The following is a 27159-nucleotide window of genomic DNA, read 5'->3' on the forward strand; positions in this document are numbered from 1 at the left end:
CCGGAGAGACCCCAAGAAATTATTGCATGAAGTATTTAAAGATGGAGCCTGGTGAATTTTAGAATTGAACTACTTCAAAACATGGACTAGTAGACTAGTGTTCTAGTAGGTATTATCCGACAGTGGGAAGCAAAGCCATACAATACTAATAGGTGGCAATTGACTTGTTATTCTCTAAAATTACTCTTGATATGGTGTAAAAACTCATCCACTCCCTTGAAGGACAAGTTGCAGAGCAGTCAAAGCCGACCATTCTCGGAGGACTCCCATAACTCATCTTATCAACCTCACATAATTTATTACTAAAATAACAACACTATAGTTAATAGTTATTTATTAATACTAAAATTAGAATATATTCAGTATTCTACTTTCTACACTTATGATTCAAATCTAGCTATTTTTAATACACGAATACATTCTAGTTTATAGCTAGATTTGTTATTATAGAAATAATAGCCAAATAATCCCCCTGGCGGATAAAAGAAGTTAATTCCGGCCAATACATTTTTCACCTGTTCATTGTTTTTGTGTTCGTTTCACTACTTGTTTTAAAGCTTTGTGATAGGTAAGTGAGGAACAAGTATAAAAGGAGCAGGGCCTGAAGGGCTCCTCCCCCCGAATTAAGGAATTTTTGCTTTATACTAAAAATTTGATATTTGATTTTTTTTTAAATTTTAAATTTAATTTAGTTTCAAAATTTTTCAAATTTTTTTCCAAAAAAATTATTTTTTACATTTTTTCAAAAAAAAAAATATTTGTAATTTAATTTTTGAAATATTTCCCAAAAAATCAATAACAATTGATCTTTTAAATTTTTTACAAAAAATTAATTTTCTGGAAATTTTGGAATTTTTTTTTCAAAAAATTAAATTTTCTATGAATAACTGGATTTTTGAACTTTTTTACACAAAATTTAATTTTCTGTGAATAACTATAGATTTATGATTTTTTCTCCCCCAAAACTTAATATTTGAAATTTCATTTTTGAAATTATTTTCCTAAAAATTTAATGTTATGTCAAAAGCTGTGGAGACTTAATTTTTTCCCAAAAAAAATTATATTTGAAAAGTCACTTTTTTTCACAAAATTAAATTTTCTATGAGTAACTATAGACTATTGAATTTTTTTTTTCCAAAAAATTTAAAATATTTTGTGAAAAAAAAAAAAATATTTCTTTGTAATTTTCAAATCACCTTTTTTTAAAGAAAAGATCGCTCCTTGAAAAAAACAAAACAGAAAAAGGTCTACCCTATATATTTTTTCAAATTTCTGTCACTTTTTTCATATGACGTCATTTATGCTATCTTGGCAAATAATTTAGGTACACTTTGTTTTAAGTTGATTCCGTCCCCTCCAACCAGGAAAACAGGGTTTTAACAGTCTGGATATAAATGTTCTTACTTCTTTTCACCTAATCCGTCTACTGAATATTGAATTAAAAAGAGTTCTGAATAAATAACACCTATTTTACAGTTTAAACAAAGATAATTTGAGTTAAAAGTTTGATGCAGACATTTTAAAAATTGCTTTAAAATTTTTTAACATTCGGCTTTAAAATATGTTAACATAATTTATCCCTATCCTCAACACCGAGGGCTTAAAACAGCTTTGAACCTTAAAAATAGCCAAAAATAACAAAAACTGTATGCCCGTTTTCTGAAGGCCACGAGGCTATGAGAGAAAAAATAAGACCATATTTGTGAATCAGGGGGTCAAATTGTACTATGTTGAGCATAAGAAAAAGTGGGCTTTTGTTGGATATTGTTATTTAATAACTATTCCATATTTGGGAAGTATTTGCGGACTTCTAACTGATTGCGGACCTTTTTTCTGTTTATTTTCAGAGGAAAGGTTGCGTGGTACAATAATGGTATACACGTGTTATAAATACTATGTGTTATAATTAATTAATTCAAGGTTAATTAAGAAGTCAAGAGTCAAATTTTGATATTCAAATTCTAATTGTTATACATAAATAATGTGTTTCTTCATCTTTGTTTAAGAAACATATCTGTTATATATTTATGGGAATAATTTAATTGTTTTTTTCATTGTTTGATTAATTTAACCCTTTACTCCATATAGTATTAGATTACTTGATAATATATACATTTTGATATTGATTATAGTCATAACTATGCATTTATTAAATCCCTAGTGCAATAAATTTAACTACTCATTATGCGGATTTTTAGATCAGAAGAATCTTGTTCTCCCATCTTTTATTATGTTGCAGTAGTCATACTAAATCAACTTATTGCATAAGTTGAACAATGGACAAATGGTCGAAAAACGTTTCCAGGAATATTGTTACACGAGACCAAGAAACCTAAATCCTATTTTTATGTTTTTTTTTTGGTTTTTTTGAGAGGTTCCGACCAAAGTTTTTGCATAAAACATCTGGGTTGTCAGATTATGTACTTATTTTGCTCATGTATTCTTAACGAGACATATAAATTGACTATAAACTTGATCATTCTGAAAATATGTACATTTATCGTTTATATCTTGAAAGATAATGAAAAAAAGAAAAAGAAAAGAAGAAATGACGCAATTACATTTTAAAAATCAAAATATGTAAAGAAATGGCTTTCTTCTTTTTAATTATCATACTACTGTTGACAAACTTCTTTGAAAAATACGTATAGAACAGACTTCTACAGAAATGCTCATTCCATCAAATACAAAATGGAGTCGTAGGGGCAAAAATATGAATATATGAATCAAAGACTTACACGAATTTTCAATAATTGTGAAAGTACCGGGTATCGCGAAAGTCTTGCCCGGTACCTTCGATGGCTTTTTTGAGGTTTCAGAGACTTTTTACGTAAATGTTGCATAAATAAAAGTTAAAGACCGTTTTCAGATTAACAAGTTTTGTTTCAATAACATTTCGAAATTCATAATTGTTTTTGACATGGAGGCTAAAAGACATGAAGTAGCTGCTCTGCTTCGTGCAGGAATCAGCCACAAGGAGATCTCTGAGGCCACCAGCATATCCGCCAGCACCATTGACAGGATCCAGAGGAGGTTGGACAATGGGGAAGGCCTTGAAGACAAGTCTCGAAGTAGGAGACCTAAGGCCACCAAGGCCACTAAGAAGAAGATCAGGGCCCAGCTCAAGATAAACCCTCTTCTGAGCATCAGAACAATTGCCAAGAAGGACAACATGGGTAAGACTACTGCTGCCAACATTGTCAAGGACATTGGGGGCAAGTCCTTGGTCCGCACCACCCGTCCCATGTTGTCCATGGCCAATATGGAGGCCAGATACATCCGATGCAAGAAGATTTTGAACAACATAAAAAGCAATGGGGACAGAATTCTCATTTTTTCCGATGAGAAAACTTTTATAGTGGATCCAGTCTTCAACCGCAAAAATGATCGCTACATTAGCCTTAATGGTTATGTGGGATCTGAGAAATATGTGTTCATGACCAAGCACCCAGCCAGCATCATGATGCTTGGAGTTGTTGGCTCAGATGGTAAAGCCATGCCTCCAGTCTTCTTCCGAGAGGGCTACAGGCTCACCTCGGAGGACTTCATCAAGGTGCTCAAGACCAAGGTGGTCCCATGGATCAGGAAGGAGTATCCTGGCAAGAGGGTGTGTTTCCAGCGGGATGGGGCACCCGCACACACAGCAAAGAACACCCAGAAGTGGTTGAAGGAGAATGTGGAATTCTGGCCTAAGGACTTCTGGCCCCCCTCCTCCCCCGACCTGAACCCCTTGGATTTCAGCATCTGGACGCACATTGAGAGACAGGCTTGCAAAAAACGCCACAGCAGTACCAAAGCTCTCAAGGCCAGTATCACCAAGGCCTGGGCCAAGATGGACCCCACCTACATCAAGAAAACCTGCTCCTCCTTTCGTCCCCGTGTTGTGGGTGTTATGGAAGCATTAAAAACATGTTATAGATTATAACCAAGCAAAGTATTTTTATTAAAAACATTTCTCTGTATCTCTACTTTTAGTCCTTGTAGATCTTAATGAAGTTGGAAGTTAGAAATCAGTCAGGACTTTCCGGACACCCGGTATAGATGTGTTATAAACTATCATCCCATTTGGCCCCTTTCATTTTGTATCGGCCTAAAAATCCTAGACCGCTCTCTTGCTATGGCCTTATTTATTTCCTCCTTCGTCGCAGCTGCTGGATGCTGATCTAATGAAACGTCATGACAGCTAAGTTCGTTTCATTGTCAGGGTTACCATATTGATTATCGGTTGATTTTTTATCATGCCTAAAATACAGACGATTTTCATCAATAGTTATTACTATAAAATACAGTAAAAATTTGCTTTCTTTTGTAATAATATTGGAATCATAATATTGCCTCATATTATGCGTTTTCGTCAATCCATGAGTCTTTTCTAGCATTAATAATCCATCATGTCTAATTATAATTAATAGAGGAGAAAGGATTATATCACATTCTATTATAATTGTTGCTGTGTGTGTTTATTTTTGTTTTACTCAAATAACTAACTTTATTACTTATTTTATCTCCGGTTCGAATTCATTACATAGTGAGATTTTGTTGGGGTGTGCATTGACATTTTGGGGCATGATTCCATCATTCTTCCAACAGAAAACAATCATTTAATTCTTTTTATAGTAATACACATTATATATTTTGAATAAAGTATTCGAAGGGAAACTCAATTTTAACAAAAATGACGTGTGAATCTCATTTATTTATATCGTAAGGGGAAATATCTTCGTGGAAAAATGTTCTGAGGCCATTAGTTTGAAGCAAAAATACCTAGCTCCATCATGTATAATCTACAGATCATTTTAAAAGTATAATAAATAATTAAGAATATTTATTCCATTGGAAGTACCATGTCCAGTCTTGCTCACGCCTTCTATTCAAGCTCTACAAAATGCACATCACTACTCATGATTCAATGAATTATTTATAAAGTACTTTCTTGTTCTAGTTATAGTACGAATTAGAAAGGATTATAATTTCTAACGATCATTTTAATCAATTGTTATATTGTACTTTTTCAAGCTTCATTTAAGAAAATGATTATAATTCAAATCATTCCGGAAATAGTTCATTTGTTGGAAAGTTACAAATTATTTTTCGTCATACTTAACCATTACGCTTATTTAAAATTAGATCATACTTTCTTTCATTCATTAAGGTACCGAACTATAACTGGCTAGACGGTTACTTTTATGCATCACGATTTTTAGCATAAGTACCTTCATTTGAGTTGTTTATTTCCAAAATTTATTGCATTTAAATAGCAGTTTGATGGAGTACGAGTAAGTACTTAGTAAATCTGTTTTTTTCTTTGGTTTCAATGTCCATGGTGAATTCATGATTCTCCCTAATGTTGACACACTGTCCAGACCCGAATTATTTTTTCGGTTCGGTCTTAAGGGATTTTTTCTATACCAATTTGGACCAATTTTCGGTCTTGATCATACATCTCTAAAGATGCTGGAATTCCGTATTCCATGAGAGACGACGGGGTTAAAATTCATCCGAGTTATGTCTGTTTAAATTTCGTATGAGGGAATTGTACTTGAAAATAATTACAAATAATTAATCTATAAAATCGGTCTAGACCGATTTTTTTGGGATGGAACTAAACCGAATTTTTCCTTTGCACCTATCTAGACAGCATTTTTCTATGAGACCGGTCCAGACCGAGCTTTTGTTGGACCAAATAATTTCGGTCTAAAAACCCAACACTAATTTTCCCCAAAGCCAGTTAATTCTGATTATGTTTTTGTTCCAAAAGCAGTTTGCTATAGTCTTGTTGCTATATGTATTGAATGAAATTGGCAAGACAGCTATCTAATTGGTTGACCTAATTATTCATTTTAATTCTATTTTTTGGGTCAGAAATATTTATTTCTCTCTGAATAACTGGTTTTGAGATAAAAAAGCGTTTTGTTGTGAGTAAAATCTGTTGTAAAATATACGTCTTGGGTTAACCATATGAATAGATGACATAATTTTCTTGATTTTCTCAAAAGTAGAAAATTGGGAAATACCTGGTTTTGGGAATGAACTTCTCATTTGTACATTCTTCCCTTTTAAATTATAATTTATTACGACTTAATGAGTAGAAACATAATTTCACTTGTATTAAGTATTACATGCACTAAAACAATTGTTTTCATAACTTAGCTGCAAAGGTGATTGATTTATATATAGTGATGCATTTTCTTTCAGTCTTTCTATGGAAACTATATATTGTTGTGTTTTATTTGTTTGATTACTTTGTATATTCATTTAATCATTAGAGGCGTACCTATTTGCTTGAACAATATCAAAAGCTTCATGGAGGCTTTGATAATTAATGAGCATATCCATCAACTTATGATAATTTTTTTTTTGCAAATGTTTACACAAATAATTAGAACTAGAGAGATATCTAATAATAATTATCTTACTAACACAAAAATAGTCAGTGTATTTTCTTGTCAGCTGTTACTGTTTCTGCTTCTTTTCTCCTAATCAGTGTATTAAATGTTGATTGGTTGAATTAGAATTAGCTATTGTTAAGTTGCAAATAAAGGCCAAGAATCGTTGAATGATTAACAAGTCCATAGTTGGGAAGATTTTTTCCCCGAATTGACTTCATACCAATAGATTTTTGGCCTTTTTTCTGTTTATTTTTGGAGGGAGGCTGTGAGATACAGTAAATTAACGACGTCCCCAAAGGTTATTATTGTATTATATTTTCTAACAGTAATTACATTAGGTTACTCATTGTTTAGGAATCCGTAATTAGTAATAAAGTAACCATAATCCGGATCCTATTTACAAGTTAGAGGTAAAATGTTCAAAAAATTCGAGACAAGTATCTATCTAATTTTAGTTTCGGATCTGGATTTGAAAGTTTGGGTACCCGAATATTTACGTCACAAGTTCCGAACCGACCAGAATCTGACAAAATGTAGATCCGTTCTATCTTTAATCAATCACGTAATTTAATTCTTTAATGCCCTACTAAAATGTATTTTTCAGACTCGCAACATCCATGTTGATCCAAACCTTCCACAAACACGAAGACCTAAAGCTTTAAATCAAGTAATGAAACGCGACTGTTGACCAGAGAAGATACAGTGGTGCAGCGTTTTTTCATTTTTTCGCAAGATGTCCCTTTTCACCTGACGTCATTGGGTTATTTTTCTTACTGACGGACTTTGATATAAAAGAGGGATAGTGTTGGATCAATTCAATTCAAAAATGAGCTTTTTCCTTGAAATATTGTCGTGGCCTTATCTTAAATTGACAACGATAAAGAGTGTTTTTGGGGAGGGTCTTTTTTTTTTTTTTTTTTAATTAAAGTTCAGCTGTCAAATGCGATACTTTTAAGCTTTTTGAATCTATTCGTCTAGGAGCTATGAGCCTCTCTACAAAAAGCACCTATTTTCAACTTTAAACAAAGATAACTCGAGTTAAAAGTTTGATGCAGACATTTTAAAAGTTGCTTTAAAAATTTTTAACATTTGGCTTTAAAATATATTAACATAATTTATCCCTATCTTCAACACCGAGGGCTTAAAACACCTATGAACCTTAAAATAGCCAAAATAACAAAAAATGTATGCCCTTTTTCTGAAGGCCAAGAGGCTATGAGTGAAAAAATAATGCCAAATTTGGAATCAGGGGATCAATGGACAGTTTTATAGTTTATAGTAGATTGTTTTAGCTTAGAGTTTTAACATAAACTAACTAAATATAAATAAAATCTGTAAGATTGCGTGTTCGCGCTCGTAGGAATTAAATGAAGCTTATATTATGGAATAATTAAATGTTGGACTTCCTAGGGAAAATAATATTTCCTGTAGGTATAGCACTCCAAGAAATCCCTGGAAAAGGAGATTCCGAGAGAGAACCGCTAGTAGGCAACAGAGAGTAGTACAGTAAGCGTGCTTATTATATTATGCAAAGTTCTTTGTATTTAGAAAGTTTTGGAGCTCCTTTCTTCCTTTGCCTAATTTCCCGTTTATTATTATTATGTATTAATAGGAGGGAAAATATAAATATGTTTGTATATAGATATACGTATATTGTATATACCTATTTTTTCATATATTTAATATACATATGCAAATAAGGAGGCCTTATATAATTTATACCCTGATAAAGTATGTGTCTGGAACACTAAATACAATTAATTATAACTACTATTTGCATATATGTTCGGGGGTCGTTTGAAAAGTCCGTGCAAAGTCCGAAAGATGGCACTACTGGCGCGTAATCGAGGTTATGTTTAGTTAGTTGCATCTCTTGGAAGAAGATACATCAACTTTCAGCCCTATCGCTCTATTTATTTCTGTTTGGCATTCCTTTGAATGGAGGAAGTGGAGTGATTTTCAAAAATTGGACACAAAATAATTTTCTGTGTCGATTTAACATTACTTTATGAAAGGCAAAACGCCTCAAGAGACTAAAAAGAAGTTTGGTTAACTGTATGGGGACTCTGTACCTTCGATTAAAACAGTTTACAAGTGGTTTCAAAATTTTCAGAGTGACCATATGCACACAAATGACGCTGAACGTTCTGGACACCTTGTTGAGGTTATTACTCTAGAAATTATTGATAAAATGTAGGATATGGTGATGGATGACAGAAGAGTGAAGGTGTATGAGATTACTAGTGCTGTGGGCATCTTGAATTAGAACCATATTTCCATTAATTTTGCGATCAAGACTGCTGAGGTGTGAACTGATGCAAAAAAGTGATGGAAAATGACTTTTTTGTGGGCTATTCATGGGCATTTTTCTTTCAGCTTGGTTTTCAAATGGTCCAATAGAAGATGAAGGGTCTGGAGGTGATAATGAATAACAGCAATGTGCACTGATTAGGTTTTTGCAAATTTGCAAAAATCATTAATTATAAATCATCCAAATCGATTGGGGAATTGGTAGGAATCCCATATGCTCCGAAAGACTGATCAGGAAGTGTGTTGCAAATTATTTGTGATACAAATCAAACGTTGACCTACTTATAAGAATTTCTTTTCTTGACTTTGTTAGTCCCAGTGTTTGGCCTTCAAGCTCATTGGACCTCAACCCCATTGACTTTTTTTTTGTAGGGTGCAGTAGAGCGATTCACCGACATATCCTTACTGCAACACAAATTCTGAGCTGATATCCAGGATCACGTTGGAATTCCTGAATCTGCCAAAGGAAGCCTTCATCAGCACCTGCTCCCGTGTCTGGGGTCGAGTCGAGGTCATTATTTACGCCAAAGCGATTATATTGAATTGAACTTTTTATAGATTTAGCTTTCATCTGGCTGATAAAATTGTGTTGGTTGTTAAATAAAGGTTGCATCCTTGAAAATCAAAGCTAAAACCAAGTGGTGAAAAGACGATCATTTGAATTTTTGTACATATTTATTTGGGTACTAGAATAACTTTTTTTCCACTTGCTCAGATTAAGAATTAACACTCTCTCATTCTCAAATGTTAGTGAACCCTTCATCGACCAAAAAATACTCGCCGTTTTAGGTGAGTTTTAAAGAAGAGACTGAATTGTTATTCTACCAAGATACAATTTGATAAACCCTCTTATTAGTGATTGGACGATTTAAAAAAAAAAATCCTTGTATAGATTACCGATTCCGATGATTATTATTAATGGTTTTTTTGGAGAAAAATTTCCAAAATCCACATCTGTTCATAAGAATTAATTTTTTTTGGGAAAATAAACTCAAATATTACTTTCTTTTAATAGCAAATTAAACATTATTTCCTAATGCCGATCTTGATTCCAGGAAAAATACCTGATTCTCCGATTTCGTTTCGATTTATCATCCAATCACTAGTCGTTTGATTGTTTAACAATTAATTGCAAGCAATTTGATAATCGTGTGCACTTTCATGCAATTAAATATTGTATTCAGACAATCATACTATTGTATGATAGGAAATCATATAAGGATGCTTAATTTTATTTCGCAAAATATACCTCGGACAATAGGTTGTACAGGTGGACAGCTTGTCCCTAATAGGATTAAAAACATATCGCTCCCGCTATCCTGAGTATCAAGGACACCTTCTAGTATACTTCGGCCCATAGGCTGTGCAATTGAACCGGTTTTCCACAAGATAGGTCAAACCCCACTGCCACTACTTCCCTGAGCATCATGGACAACTTATACTATTCTATTATATAACTCAGCCAATGGGTTGTGCAAAACCTGGCTCAAAACCCACGGCCGACACTTGCCTGAGCACAAGGATCCCTTCCAATGTTTTATAATACATCCCGTACCATGAGTTGTAGAAGTAAATCGATGGTCCAAAAACCTACAGCCACCCCTTACCTGAGCATAAAGGACCCTTGTTATTCTTCACAACTCAAAGGTTTTTAACTATTTTTGATATTAACCTTACAGGGCTCTGACAAGGTATGTAATACTTTGTTGGTAGTTAATAACCCTCATGCGGCTCCTTTGCAACCGGTGTATCGTAGGACATTAGGAGAGGTCTAAATCGACGATAAGTGTACTTCAAAAAGCCTACATTGTGTTGGTTGTTAAATAAAGGTTAAATATTTGCTTACAAACATCACTATAAAAACCATATTGCTATTTGATCGCACGTATTTTATTTTTAAAAGGATAAACAATCTAGAAGAGCAGGCCTAGAAATACTTTTTTTTAAATGTATGCTCATGAGGATTGGGTCAAGTTTCACATCTCCATATCATGATACTGTTAGTGTACATAATATCCCTATTTATAAAGGCAATTTACAGATAACAAAGCAAGTCAAAACATTTTGATATTATGCGTTGTTAATGTATAACACTATACTATATTATTTATGGGATTCAATTATAAAATATTTTGACTTCCGATTCAATTTTGATAAATGCAGGAAAAGGGTCTGTCGTTGTAATACAATTCCATAATCATGAATATTGAATATTGTGAATAGTAAACAATCATTTCCAAATACACATCAGTTGTTCTCCTACTTTTTTGTATATCAACTTTTCCTTTCTTTGTGGCTTGTATGGGACGGTATTCATTATTCAAGCCAGGCTTGTCATTCTTCACATTTTTTAATCGTTTTGGTGTTCATTCAATCCTTCACTTTGAATTAATTTAATCGTTCCTAGTTCACTTTTTAAATGAGTTTTTGTTTTATTTTAAGCTATTTCAGAAAAATATAACGCAATCATAGTAAATTGACAAATTTACTCATTCTTTTAATACATCTTCGGGGCTAAGGTTTATTTACAGGGTGTGCAAGCTATCTGTATCGCGAAAAGAACTTTGTCAAATTTAATTTCCTCTCCAACAAGTTATCAGATTAAAAGGATAAAATTCAATTCGTAAAGCTTGATGGATTCTGATTTATTTTGTGCAGCAAAGTCACCTTCAGCCTCAATTACACTCTCTATACCAGTGATCGGGAAGCAGGGGTAAATTAGCCCAAATTAAGTAAATACAGTGTGGAACGATTAAATCTGTCGCGCCAAAAAAATGAAACTACAGTTTTATTTTGTAATATTTATTGAAATCAAGAAACACACACGTTTATTAGGTAAGAGAGAAGAATTTATTCAATGTAACCGCCTTCCACCTCCAAAACCGCTACAATACGGGTATGGAAACGAGAGCACGCCTTTTGAACTTAGACTGGCCCGAGAAAGGCGAATGTGCGACGAATAATGGCCATCAGGCTTTTCTTGGTGTTGTGGGGGTCATGTTTGTATTATTCTTGACGTAGGGCCACACCCAGTAGTCGAGGGGTTCAAATCTGTTAAGGAGGGGCCCAATGTCAGAACGGTACGAAGTCAAATGTATTCTCTTTCAGCCACTTCTGGGTGACATGGACCTTATGGGCGGAGTGTAGTCCTCCTGCCATTCCCACCGCCTCTTGCCGGCCACCTGTTGTATCTATGGGAACATTACCTCCTTTACAACCTTGAGGTAGACCTCAGTGTTGACTCTGAGGCCAACGTGGATGATGTGGGGAGGGCATGAAATAGCCTTCACTTGAGACGAGTCTGAACCATGGGGGTTTCACACTCCTTAAGGTTCGCTCTGATGCTTCTAACCTTTCTTGTTGTTAAAAGTGGGATCATCATTAAGCATAAGTTGAAAAGCGGCGCATCTTTGATCTCTCTTATTGAAATATTGTTCTTTTTGTCCATGTTATAGAGATGTTGTTGTCATGGCGCTTTGTTTGTAAGTAAGCAAATACTAAAAGACCCCTTAGCAACAGAAAAATCAGTCGTGCTGCTATAAAGTTGCGGCAGATTTAATCGTTTCATCCTGTAGAAAACTTTTAGAGTTATAGAAGACTGTAATGACTACAGTCTTAGTGATATGCAGGAACCATTCATAAGGCGCCTCAACAAACATACGAAAAGGTTCTGTCAGAGTATGATCTATACATGTCAGCTGGATTGTAGTTCCGTTAAAATATGATCTGACTGATTTACCTGGTGAGGTTGAAGGATTTTGCCTGGTGAGGTTGAAGGATTGGCAGGATAACTTATTGAACTTTGTTTTACAGAGAAATAAGCATGGAATTTGTGGCCAATGATGACCTCTCACAAATTTTGCTTGTGGGTCATGCAAAATTAAACAGTAGACTATTCCAAAAAAAAAAAAGAAGTGATGTCGATTCCGATCATATTGTATTCAAAATTCCCGATGCCGATTTCAATTCCTTAATATTTTAAATAATACCATTTTGCCGTCCACAGGATTATAATTTTTTGTGGAGAGGCTTGTTTTTTAAGTTTTTTTTTCTTTCAATCCAAAACAATTGAATGTTTTGAAAAAAAAAAAATCAAATATAAAATTTGAAATTAAATTTTTTTTCCCAAATCCACAGCTGTACACAAAAAATTAAATTATTTGGAAAAAAAAATTCAAATATAATTTTTTTTCAAAAATCTCAAGCTGTTCTCAAAGAAATAATTTTTTTGGGAAAAAATTTCAAAAATTGAATTTCTAATATAAGACTTTTTGAAAATAAAATTAAAATATTATATTTTCTAGTAAAAAGCAATTCCGATTTTTTGTTCCATTACAAATAAGTATAATAAAGAGGAAGAAGATACGCGTCCACAATGCGTGGAGAAGTACATCAGTGAATCCATCATAATAGCTACAATTTTAAGTTCTATAAAATATATCCTAGAAAGTGTATGTGACTTTTTGCAGTAACACCCTGAACCACATGGAAACTTTTCCACACAAACGGCAATCGAAATCTGAAGAGAGTAGACATAGTTTATGATACAAATGTAATATTATTTTTCTTGAGTGATTTTGCAACAAATGAAATGCATTGATCCTAAATTTATCATTTAGTAAGATTCAAAATAGAATGGTAAAATACATCAAACGATGCTTCATAGGAGACTAATCTATGTATTTTTCCCCCATAAATCTACCTAATATACAATGTTCACGTACAAGTCGAGAAAATGACACTTGAAAGTAATCTACAAATTTCCATTCATGCACTCCATGCAGTTGGGCGTCTCCAGGACCACCCTCAGCTCGTCCAAAACGTTGTAGATGAACAAGAAATCTGTAAACATTTAATCTTATTTTCTGGATGCCGATTCCAGAATAAATATCGGATTTTCCTATTCTGATTAATCGTCCCATCACTAAAAAAAGAATAACTGTTTTATTTATGTTTCTAAATGTGTAATTAACTAAGATATTTCTTGTGTGTTATTTCAATGCCATTGAGAAGGACTTTTACATCCTAGTGTTAAATGAAATAAACATCTTGCAGTTTGTTTTGTTTGTAATTAATTTTACTAGAAGTTCTGTTTAGGTAAAGCTACAAAAAGTTACCCGACCCCTTCCCTATACGAAGCAAAAAGCACGAGCAGGCCTTGGTCAATTGGTTCCTTGGCAAACCCCCCTAATAACTGAGGGCATTGCCGGATACTACCACTAGTATTAAATGATATTATTGCTCATTTAAAAAAGGATTGACATACAATATGGTGTATATTTTTCTTACATACAAAGTTGATGTTGTGACTTTATATTACCAGACAAAAATTAAAATTAAATTTTCTAGCCAAAAAAAAATAAAAAAATTCTTAATTAATCCTAATCTTTTTCATAACCTAGAAAAGTAATATATATTAAAATACCAGTAATAAACAAAAATTGGAATCGCAAATGAAAAATTATTTTCTCGGTCCGAGAACAAATACCCGATTCCGATCAATCGTCCTATCACTAATTTGGAACAATGGAATCAGTAATAATCAACATAAAAAATAAACATAGGTCTCTTGACGAAAGATTTATATAATAAATGCATGGATAGATAGAATGATTTATGATTCTTTGTTGAAACGATTAATTTATGTTATTATTATGGACGGATAGTCATAGTGTTTAATAGCCCTATTAAGAGTAGTTAACAATTCTAAGTTTCTCAACTATAATTATCTGTTAATAGCAGGTATGACAATGTTTTTTAAAAATTATTTGTCTGAAGAACTACATCCGCCTTTTATAGAGCATTTTATATACTTATTTAAGTGAATACACCTTTTTGGGGTACTCTCATGTAGATAGTTTTGTATACAATATGAACTAAAAAGTGGTAACGACTTTTTGTACCGGATGGTGCTTTGAAATTTGAATACTTACAAATAATGAATTAATGAAAGTTGTCGGATTGAAATTAATTCATATTTTAATATATTAAGGTAAAAACAATTAGTTATAAAACAAAACAAATCTGAGCTCTCTAACTTACGTACAAGTCAAGAAAATGAAAATGAAATTTTGTATACTTTCATACCAATTTACAAATTTATAACTAGCCCAGGGGCGTCTGTAGGAATATATTTAGGGGGGGGTCGTTTTTAGATTTAAAAAAAAAAATTACAAAAATCACTAGCCCTTAACAAAAATTTAAAAAATTTCGATAAAAAAATTTAATTTTTTTTTGAAATCATGATTATTTTTGCAATAAATTTAAAAAATCCAAAGCTATTTGCAAAAAAATAACTTTTTAGGAATTTTTTTTAAAAATTCTAAAACTATATTTGAATTTTTGAAGAATTTTTTTAAAAATCAACACCTATTTAGAAAAAAAATATTTTTTTTTTGGGGGTAAATTTCAAAAATCCGCAGCTGTACAAAAAATTTCTAAAATTATATATCAGATATAATTTTTTTTGACAGAATATTGGGAATTTTTAACACAAAATCAATAGTTATTCGCAAAGAAATAATATTTTTTAAAGAAAAATTTCAAAAATCCACAGGTCGTTCACAAAACGTAATTTTTTTTTTGAAAAGACTTTCTAAAATTATAAAATTTAGACAAAAAATTTAAAAATTTAAATTATATTTCATATATTAAATTTTCTAGACGGAATTCTATAATTCTGCGGAAGCTTAAACCAAATTTGAAAAAGGATGAAAAATAAACCGCCCTAGTTAACATAATACACCATATTAACGTATATTAACGCTTTAGCATGTCTAAATTTGAATACTCTTGGAGAAAGCTTTTGATCATCGACTAACATATCTAAAGAGTTACTCCCTTGATTATTATTCTTTCATATAGCTTACATATTTTGTATGTACCTTGTGCGTTTAAGAATAAGGGATATTACTATACGTATGTATATATCAGATCTAATATTATAAAAATGGATATGACTTTTTAAAAAATAAACGGAATAAACTTTCTCTTTTGACTGTTTACTTAGTGAGATATATATATTTACATATATTGTAATTCTCATATGAGAATTTATTTTTGAATGTAAGCTTAAATGTAGATATTATGAGTCCATGGCGTCTTTTTATTTAAATATTAACTTTTGTAACAGGCATTGCCAGGAAGTGGTTGTATCGTTCCTTATTTAGGACCATGGACCGCAGTCTAGTCCAATCAGGTCTTATTCAGTCCAGTCCCATTTGTCGGTCCCTAAAGAAAGTAAAATAGATCCCTCGTGACGTCAATGAGCGTGTTTTTCCTTTTTTTTAATTATTCAGTTGTAATAAAATAAATTAAATAACAAATTAATAATATAATATTTTCGTATTATATATAGTGATATGTGCAATGATCTTAATAAATATTTAATATACCACAAGAAATCCTCAGCATTACTCTTAATTTTTAATGAGCACGCTCACACGTAACTTCTCAATAATTTAATCAATGTAAAAAATGTGTTCTATCCACTAGAATGAGAATAAATAAATAATGTATATTAATCTTAGGAGCACTTACTAAAAAAAACCAACAAATTTTATTTTAACATACCAGTATTTATACTTTATTCAAATCTTAATTCATACGCTCATAAATTATGATTAGAATAGGGATTTATGGATGAAAAAACTAAGTATAGCGATTAAAAAATTTAAAATCCTGAGTGCTAGAACTCTTTCTTCTCTTTTGTTCATTATTTAATCATTCCTGGGGGTGCTAACATCTCCATCTAAAAGAAGAATTCTTCCCTATCTTTGGTGGAAATTGCTTCAAAAATGCATAATAAAATCAATATATGAATTAAAGTATAATTTTAATTTTTTTCCTAGACTAATGATATTTTAAATTTTCTTTTCTTTAAAGAAGTATTACATTTTCTTCCCCCGAAATCATTGCACATGCAGCTGATATTAACAACTGTCTTAATTCAAGTGTGCTATATGTCACGCTACCCCCTTCTCCTCGTGTTCTTACAAAAACCCATGCCTAATTATGATATACATAATAGACCATTGACAAAAACAAACAGAAAATGTACTCTTGTTATACGCACACCCCTGCAATATTTCATTGATACAACTACATTACTATTTCTTTTATCACAAATGTTTATATGATTTACATCATGAAGAACTAGAATACAGTGCACCCTGTATACACGCTCGATGCTAAATGTACACGCCTACAATATTTCCTTAATACGACTACATTGTTATTTCTTATATATAAATATATTTATGGTATACATAGCGGAGCGCTATATAACATGTGACTCGTTTTCATAGAGACAGAAAGACAAAATGTCTTTTATTTCTATAGATTAGTGTCGAGACTCGGTTCGAGACTGATCTAAATTAATTTTTTTATTGACCAAACTTCACCGATCCATGGAATTCTAGAGAGGAAGAATGATCACGCGGAATTATTATTCCCAATTCCCACATGAGGGCGATATAAAAGGATTGATTAATTGAAAAAAAGGGGGGAATTGTCGACGTCCTTATTTACTCCTTTCTTTCGAGAGGGAAAATATAGAAAACAAGCTTAGCTGATTCTTCCATGTATCTATAATTCCATGACCGATATTTCGATGCAGGCAGTGGACCAAAATGTTATCATTTTCAAATCGTGGTACATAGATAGCTATCGGCTAGGCCCGGTTTCATTAACTCGACTTAACTTTAAACCGAGGATTATAAGTCGTTAGCTCTATTGTATCTCACAACCTTTCTTAAAAAAACAAAAACAAAAAACAACCCAACAGACATACGGCCAAATAATTAGTTAGTATCAGTTAGCCAATTCATCTTATAGCTGATATTTTTACTACATAAAATGAACACATTTCCAATGAAATTTCATCAAATGGCTTTAACAATAAAAAAAGACTTAGCATCTGCATAGTATACTGCTTGTTGACACTAATAAATAAAATCAAAGTAATATCTACTGAAATTCCCAGTAAAGTTTCTAATTTTGTATATATATATATTTTTTTTTCTTGATCGATTAGGTACGAAAAATGTAGAGTAATTAGATTAAATTATATTATTCTTTCCTTTCTAATAGTTGATTTTTATCTACTCTATGGAAATAAGATTGTATACCGATGTGATATCATATTTTGAATACATTTCCGGATCAAATATACTTTAAAATTTGGCATTAAGTCCTTTAATTTGTTGGTCCCATTTGACATCCAATAATTCACTATTTTCCTTAATATAATTTAAAAGAATGGTTATTATGTTTATAAACATGGGTTGATTCGGCCTTCAAAATGGCAGACTCTAACAATGCTATTCTTTTGAACTTTGCAGAAAACAAAACAAAAAAGAAAACCGAGATCTGGATATATCTTCTATATGGCCAACAAGTGAAAAGTGAGCTAACTATCCCTACACTGGCCCTATAGTCTATAGCCAAAATAAGGGCTGTAGGAGTAAAAACTCCTATTTTAACTATTTCCTATATAATTAAAATAATTTATGAGTGTTTCTCTGTGTGTGTGATGTACGTACCGATTAGAAAAACAATGACAAAATGCATTTATTTCAGAAACGGAGATAGATACAGACTTTAAACATAGTAAAAGTTTTTTATAGTTCTAAGTTACGTAAGTAAGGCTATCTTTCATTCTGATCAAACCAGATTTTGGGCTCTGAAGGGCAAGTTGTGTTTTTTTTTTCGTTAATCATTTGATTTTCCCCCTCATAAAACAAGATCGATTCCCCGTGGGTTTGTTTTTTTGAAAGACATGGGTTGTGCTTTCAAAAATGCAACAAAAAAGTAAAAATCTCCACCACAAATTTAAACGAATGTATATTAAATACGAATTTAAAAAAAGAATTATGTCAAATCTCAAAAGTACACCATAAGTTCTAGAACACATACATATAAAAGACGGCGGGATCAAAATTAATCTGAGCTATCTCTGTTTAAACTTCTTGCAACGTCATTATACTTGTAAAAACATATGCTGTCATATTATACATAATTATATCTGTAAAATGGGTCTAGAGCGATTTTTTGGGGGACCGAACTAGACCGAATTTTTACTTTGGACCGATCTAGACAGAATTTTTATATGATACCGGTCCAGATCGAGCTTTTTTGTGGGACCAAATTAATTTAGTCCCACAAAAATATAACGGTCACAGACCGGTCTAGGATTTCCACACCAAAAACCCAACACTAGTGGCAATGACATCACAAATAAGTCACAGAGTCCATTTGAAAAAATTGTTTTATATTGATTAAATTCAGTATTTTCACATGGTCAATTAATTATATGTTGCCTTTTCAAGAGTGTCAATAGGGGATGGGGGGTTTGATTATATTCACATCAAATGGACAAAAAAAATCCAAAAAATGTTGTATACAAGGAGGTTTTAGAATAGAAATTTACCTATTATAGTTTATAGTAAATCGTTTCAGCTTAGAATTTTAACAAGAACATGCTAGATATAAATAGTAATTAATTAACATAAAAATGGTGTCATTTCATGATTTATTTTCAATTTTTTGAAATTGTTTAATAATATACATTCACATTTGAGTGTATTACGTAACCGTCTTTCATAATTATAAGGGATTATTTATGTATCCAGATGGATTATGTGATGGAATAGTCTTTCATTACAGCATTGTCTATCTAACTTGAAAATCTTTATTTATCCAAATTTGAATGAAATTAAAAAATAAAACTATTACATCATTCGAAGAAAAATTTCCACTTTTTAGACTTGAAGTAGGGTCATGGAATTCTAAAGACCTGGAATAGTCACGCAGCCTATTTACTTTCACATGAGGAGTATACACAAATAGAGTGATTGGGTGGAAAAAAGAGGGAAAGAGTCGTGTTTGTACTCATTTCCTTCTAGAGAAGAAATAAAGAAAAGCAAGCTAAGCTTGTATTGAGCTCTATATGTGGGTTCACTGAATTGCTTATACGCGTATGTTTTGTTATATTATTGCGTAGAACATTTTGGAAAAGTTTAATAGTTATTACCAGTGATGTATAAAACATGAGCTTTCGGCATGTACATATAAAAGAAACAGAAATTCAATATGGTAACCCTGACAATTTGAAGAATGTTTGGGAGGAAAGAAGTTTAGCTGTCATGACTTATAATTTGATTAGCTGCGAGCAGCCGTGAGAGGAAGGAAATAAACAAAAATCAGACTCTGTATGTAGTAATAAGGGTGCCTGTGTTTTTTTTAAATTTAAAAAAAAATTTAAAAAAAATCCACAGCTGGTGAAAAATAATTTAATTTTTTGGAAAAAATTTCAAAAATCCATAGCTATTCTCAAAAAAAATCCAAATTTTTTGGAAAAAATATCAAACATCTAAAGTTGTTCACAACAAAATTAAATTAAATTTTTTGGGAATTTTTTTTTAAAATTAAATTTTATATATAAATTTTTTTTGAGAAAAAATTTCAAATCTTAAATTTTTCGAAAAAAAATTTCTAAAATAAATAGCTTTTCAAAGAAAATTTCTTTTTCAAATCTTAAATTTTTCGAAAAAAAATTTCTAAAATAAATAGCTTTTCAAAGACCATTAATTTCTTTTTCAAATATTTAATTTTTTCGGGGAAAAATTTCCAAAATCCATTGCTATTCACGGGCAATTAAATTTTTGGAAAAGAAATTAATTAAATTTCAAATATTAAATTTTTAGAATTTTTTTTTGCCAAAAATACATTTCTTATGTAAAATTTTTTGAAAACAAAATTTAGCTATTAAATTTTTAGCATAAAAATTTCAGAAATACATAGTTATTCACAGAAAATGATTTTTTTTTTTTAATTAGAAAAATTAATTTTTTTTTTCAAATATTAAATTTTATTGTAAAAAGTATTTAGTAGTTACAATATTTAGTTTGATAAAATTTGCCCTAGAAAGTGTAAGTGACTTTTTGCAGTTACAACCTGACCGTAGTTTGATCATATAGAAACTTTTCCACACAAGCGGCAATCGAAATTTGAAAAGAGTAAACATACAAACCGCCATAGTTTATTCGTACAAATGTAATATTATTTACCCTAAACGATTTTTATTAATATTTATAAAAATATGGACTAATCATAAATTTATCATTTTGTAAGATTCATAATAGACATACATTAAAAAATGATTCATAGGAGACATACATATGTATTCTTTTTCATAAATCTACCTACTTTTAATGTAAATAGTATTATCGAAAAGCAATTTGTTACTCTCTAGGGAATCGATATTTTGAATTCGTGTTATGTTTGTGGTGATTTTAATACATAGCGGCTGATTCATTGAAATCGGAACACCTACTAATTCAATAATTAATTAAGGTTGAGTGATTGAAATTTATTCATATTTTGATAGATTAAACAATTAGTTAGAAAAAAAAACAAATTTGAGCTCTCCAGCGTCGATACAAGTCGAGAAAATGACACTTAAAACGTAAGTGACGAATTTCCATTCGCACCAGGACCACCGTTTACCCCGTCAGCAAATCGAAACGTCGGAGAAGAAGATGGCCTATGCCATTATGTCCAAACTTAATCTGTAAAAGCAAACAGCCCAGGCAAATTCCCTCAAGTATATAAGGGCCCATGCCAGTCACCTCGGGATTTCAAGGCAGACTATTCAGAGAGCCATCAACAAAGTGCGTGGAAAGAGTCTTGTGAGGATGGAGAGACCACTTTTGACACCAGCAATGAAAGAAATCCATCCCTCCGTTGCAAAACTCCAAAAATCTTTTGAATGAGTATTTTGATTTCTTTTAAACTCATTTTTAAAACGTTTGGCCCCCTACAGCCATGATGCCAATCCCCTCTGACGAAGGCCTGCAGTGTCTGGCATACAAACGTATATACAAACTTACTTATCAAAAAGTGGGTGGAAATAGCCATTTGAGGGCGGAGAAGAGTGTTCATTTTCGACTTGTTTTTGGACGATTCATGCTTATTTTTTTGTTTAGATGAATACAATCAAACGTAAAAGTATCCTGCGATACCAAATTCCGAACTGTTGCTAGTACACTACACTCTAGTAAATATTGCTTTATAAATAATGTATAATCTTAATGTTTTTAGCCATTTTTAATGGAAGTAGGAAACGTGACGATGACAAATGAAGAATTAATTTTCTTCTCCATTTTACAATGTATAAATTTGTTCATACAATATATACTAGAATTTAATTAGTATGAGATGTTTTTATGATTAAATAATGAGTTATAATTTTATTTATTAATGGCTTCGAAGAATAATTAAATTTGCCTTTCGTATATAATTCTCAGTACACTATATGAGCGTTATTTTTTTTATTTGAAAGATTAATTAATTAATTTTATTCGTCTAAACGTGTTCTTTAAATATACCCAAAATCATTACTCTTATGGTTATACAGGGTGGAGAAACATAATTTCTTTTTTCAGTGGCGTCCGCAGGGGCTGGGCTGAAGGGGCTTTTGCCCCATTCCATAAAATGAATTTTTGTTCTTTTTTAGAAGATTTAATTTAATTTTTCATTTTTTTTTTTTGAGAATAGTTGCAGATTATTGACTGTTTTTTTTTTTTTTGCAAAAAATGTAAGATATTTATTAACAGCTGTGTATTTTGTAATTTTTTTCCCAAAAAATGTATTTATTTGAGAATAGCTGCGGATGTTTGAAATTTTTTTCAAAGATATATAAGTTTTTTTATTAACAGCTGTGGGTTTTTGTAATTTTTTTCCAAAAAAATTAATTTTTGATAATAGCTATGGATTTTTTTAATTTTTTGTAAAAATTTTCATTTTTTATGAACAGCTGTGGATTAATGAAATTTCCTCCCAAAAATTAGATACTTTGTGAATAGCTGAACTTAAAAAAAAAATCTTCAAGAAATATAATTTTAAAAAAATGGTTTTTGAGTTGTTATTTTTTATGAATACTTATGGATTTTTGAAATTTTTTTATTTGTTATGAACAACTAGATTAGTGAAATTTTTCCAAAAAATTGAATATTTATGATAATAACTGCAGATTTTTGATATTTTTGTTTTTGAAAAAATATAATTTTTTTAATAGTTGTGGATTTTTATAATTATTGAGTAAATAAATTTAATTTTTCAAATTTTTTTACCAAAAAATTATAATTTTTTTAAATAGATTGATAGTAAATAGTTAAAGTTTTGTTTAACAATGTTTTCAAAATTATATTAGATAGTTGCTGTATCTTTCATAAAAGAATCATTGAATAGACCCAACTTCAGTAAATACTGGTGTTGAGACTCGGGTCCAGCACCGAATTTTTTTTTGGTTCGGTCTTAAGTCATTTTTTTAAGACCGATTTGGACCTATTTTTCGGTCTGATATAATTATGAGCGACCAATTTTTTTTTCTAGATCAACTTTCATTCATTTTTTTTTAAATCTCAAAAGTACACGATTAGTTCTAGAGCAAATACTGTATACTTATAAAAGACGTCAGGATCAAAATTAATCCGAGTTGTCTCTGTTTAAACTTTTTGCAACGTCATTGTACTTGAAGAAATATATGATGTCATGTTATAAATAATTTATCTGTAAAATCGGTCTAGACCCATTCTTTAGGCACCGAACTAGACCGAATTTTTCCTTTCGAACAATCTAGACCGAATTTGTATATGAGACCGGTCCAACCCGAGCTTTTTTCGGTCCAACAAAAAATATAACGATCTGAGAGCGCTCTAGGATTTCCAGACCGAAACCCCTGGACTAGCTTATACCTTTTTATCAGTTCGACACTGCTTGATGTGGGATTGATCGATGATGAAATTGCCCATCCTGTCCCTAGGCCCTAATTGCCAAGTTAAACAACATCCGGACGCTGTAGATTTAAATAATCTTTTTCCATCCACACTGCCAGGTATCATCTCTGTGTATAAATAGTATTTTCCCTTCTCTTTGGAATGAGATGTTTTACTCATTTCAAAAATGAGTCCCAATTCTGTGCTTTTGTGAAGGAGATAATCTATCAGAAGGAAGATTATAACATGTCACATTTAGGTATTTTGTACTTGGATAGAAATGTAAGTACATATCCATACTTACAGTATGCATTTATTTACCTACTTATAATAAGGACCTTGCAAAACACTTGTGAGGAAGTGTGTGTTGTTACCTTTCCTCAGCGTATATGAATATGTAAAACATTCCCAGAGTTTCTCTTGTTGGAAGTTATTCAAGTTGTAGTTACGTATATATTTTGTATGGAACATGTCAATGAAGGCCAAAGTGTAAAGAGACTAAAAGTAAGTTACTTTTTTTTGGGTAGATACTATAGGGGTGTCCAGTATTGTTGGTGCTATATAAAAGTATCGTCTTGTCTAAAAAATTTAACAGTCGAAATTTTCATTATTTTACATTTTTTAAATGTGTATTGTAAAAAAAAAAAAAAAAAAAAAAAAGGTTATGAATAATTAGACATTATGAATTGGAGTAATTGATATGTTGTCGCTCACACTTGAAGTAAGTTACTCCCTTGGGGGATGGAGCAAAGCAAACAACTATGTTTAGATATTTGTCATAAATAATATTAAACTCGGGGATTGTGAGTGCAAATTGTTAGGATTACCGCATTCATTTTCGTTTTTTATTTTATTTTTACATATCGACATCAGTGGTTGTAATAGAGGAGGGGCCGACAATCTTTTGTAGAGTAGGGGACAAACAGCTATATAGTGGCATACCCTTATTTCCCCCTACAACTGTTTATATAATAAAGAAATGAAATATAAACACAAACTTATTTTTGCATATTTTTTCAGGTGAAATATTTGTCTATGACAGGAGCAAAACTTTATTAACGGTTAAGTCGAGTTTCATAGTCATGTTTAATGTTAGAAACTTCCATTTTGGATTAGTATGCCTATATTTAGATGATTTTCCATGATAGGTGGCAGGCCGATCAAAATTCACTCGCAGCACATTTGGTGGCGTGTATGGAAAGTTCACTGCGTTCTTGTCTCCCTTGGAAATTTGACCATTCTCTTTTCACCCCGAGGAAAATTCATTCTACCATGAATTAGTATTGTATACTACTTTTAATAGAAAGATTTAATAATTCAGTAGGATAATTAATATCTTAGTAAAGAAGTTTCTAATTGAAAGAGAAACTAAAATTTCTTAAACTGATCGACAAACTTCTTTTTTAACACTGAACCACCGATTGCAACAAGTTTGCTACATAGCTTGATGTCATTTTTATTTTCCTAAATTGCTCTTTTTCCCTTCTCTAATAATTATAATTTATATTATATAAAAAGTATGTTAGTTCCTTGAGATGAACTTGTCTTGGGATAAACTTTCCTCGCAGTGAACTTGCATCGGGATGAACTTGTTATGAGATGAACTTTCCTCGCGGTGAGCTTGCTTTGGGATGAACTTTCCTCGGGGTGAAAAGAGTGCTTTCCGGGGTTGAAAGATACCGGTGAACTTTCCTGTAACCATTTGGTGGGTCCCTTAAGATCCGTGAAGCCAATTTGTTATGTAAATATTATGTATGATAAGCCTATTAAATAATTTGATAATGCCTCATTATTCTACAATTGGATATTTGTATAAGTTATTGGTGTTGGAGCAATGTATATATTTATAGGAGGAATTCCTTGTCTCAGGCTATATAAAATATTTTATGTTCATATTCCTTGTAATAGGAATATGAACATCAAAAAGATTTTAGTTCTTGTTCATATTTTATCTCTTCTTTTTTTGCCTAACAACCATCTATCTATATGCTAAACATTTATATATATATAAAATACTAGCCAACGGTGACCCATTGTTGCTCTAATATTATAGGATATTCTAAGGTTAATAGAAGTACAAGGTTATACCAAAACGTTTTACGCGTGACTTCCACCACGCTTTTTAATAGCCACGTAATACAATATGATTGCTTTGCTTGTTTTGTCAAAATCTGTCTGTCTTGCCTAGCAGTTGTTACAATTTATCAAATTGAAAATTCTAGTAAGCCCGATTACATGATGGTCTAACCTTGGGGGTATTCTTACAGACATATAAGTATAGTGTGTGTATATTATATGAAATATATTATTATGAATTTAGATTACAAGTGCTATAAACTTCAAACAACATAAATGTTGTAAAAAAAATTGTTTAGATGTGCAGTCCATCTTTTATTTTTATCAAAAAATGGTCAAACAGAAATTTGTGAAGAAAATAGAAAAAAATATTTTGCACAAATTTTGCAAAAAAAAACAACCAAGATTAGAAAATATCATTTATTGGCATTGTAAAGAGAAACATGAACTTATTAAGGTTTTTTTCGCACTTGCAAAATCAAAAAAGTTATGGGGAATTAAGTTTCCCAAAAAAATAACCCTCGATAACTGGTTCATTTTTGCAAATATTGCAAAACTTATGAAATAAAATGTTTAAGATATTGAAATACTATATTTTTATTGTTAATGTTCTTAACTTATTTTCAAAATCCATCGTTTTGTGGCATTTTTTTCCTAAAATTGAAGTTTGAGGAAAAAAGGGTAAATTGAAAAATTATTCAGAAACGACAGATATTTCAATTAAATATCAATTTGTATATGTCAAATACATACGTAAACGAATTTCCTGACAAATCTCTACAAACTGTATTCTATCCACGAATAGAATATTTAATTGGAAATCATTTTTTTTACTGATAAAAAAAAAAAGAAGGAAGTGTAATTTTACCATCTTATTTTTTTTAGTCATATCTTTTTTAATTTTGAATAATTTTAGATTACTAAATTGCTTAGCATACTTGTTATATGAGACGCCAGTCACTTTTTAATTTATAGCTTTACCCCTTATCTAGTCTCCTTGAGGTGCCAAAAACAATTTTGGGTATAGAATGAACCCCATTATGTGACCCCCTCCCTCCTCCGTCTTAGCCTGACCAGGCTCAAAATATGCACACATACAAAATTTCTGCCTCTTGCGTGGAACGGTGGGGTACTCATGATGGACACACACACAAACTTTATTATATTATTTTTTTATATATATATAAGTCCCGGGCCTAGATAGGAAGCAACATTTTTTTGTCAAAATTCATTTTTATTCATCAATATAATCTCCTTTTAGAACGAATCAATCATTCCAACGTTTCTCTAGCTTTTCGATACCACGGGTGTAGAACGGTTTATCAAAACCTTCAAAATATGCTTCAGTTTCGACAATCACTTCCTCTTCTGAGCCAAATCTCTTTCCACGGAGCATCTTTTTGAGTTCTGCGAAGAGCCAGTAGTCGCTGGGGACCATATCTGGAGAATACGGTGGGTGCAGTAGCAATGCGAAACCCAAATTCGACCAATTTTGAGGCTTATTTATTGACTTGTGACAAGGTACATTGTCTCGGTGAAAGAACACCTTTTTCTTCTTCAAATGAGGTCTTTTCTGTGTAATTTTGCCCTTCAAACGATTCAACAAA

General features: G+C 31.5%; 1 protein-coding gene across 4 annotated transcripts in view; it reads left to right on the forward strand.

Annotated features, from left to right (window-relative positions):
• Positions 1-27159, forward strand: part of LOC121128356 (TBC1 domain family member 2B) — a 263354-nt gene that overhangs the window by 91845 nt on the left and 144350 nt on the right. Inside the window, exon 1 of one of the 4 annotated variants that reach the window (XM_071892915.1) lies at positions 23881-23980. The exons of the other annotated variants lie outside the window; for them this stretch is intronic. The gene's annotated coding sequence lies outside the window, so the exon portion shown is untranslated. Of the gene's footprint in view, positions 1-23880; positions 23981-27159 lie in introns of those variants that run through there. 4 annotated transcript variants of the gene reach the window in all.

This window comes from Lepeophtheirus salmonis, chromosome 13 (assembly GCF_016086655.4).
Source record: "Lepeophtheirus salmonis chromosome 13, UVic_Lsal_1.4, whole genome shotgun sequence".
Taxonomy (NCBI): Eukaryota; Metazoa; Arthropoda; class Copepoda; order Siphonostomatoida; family Caligidae; genus Lepeophtheirus; species Lepeophtheirus salmonis.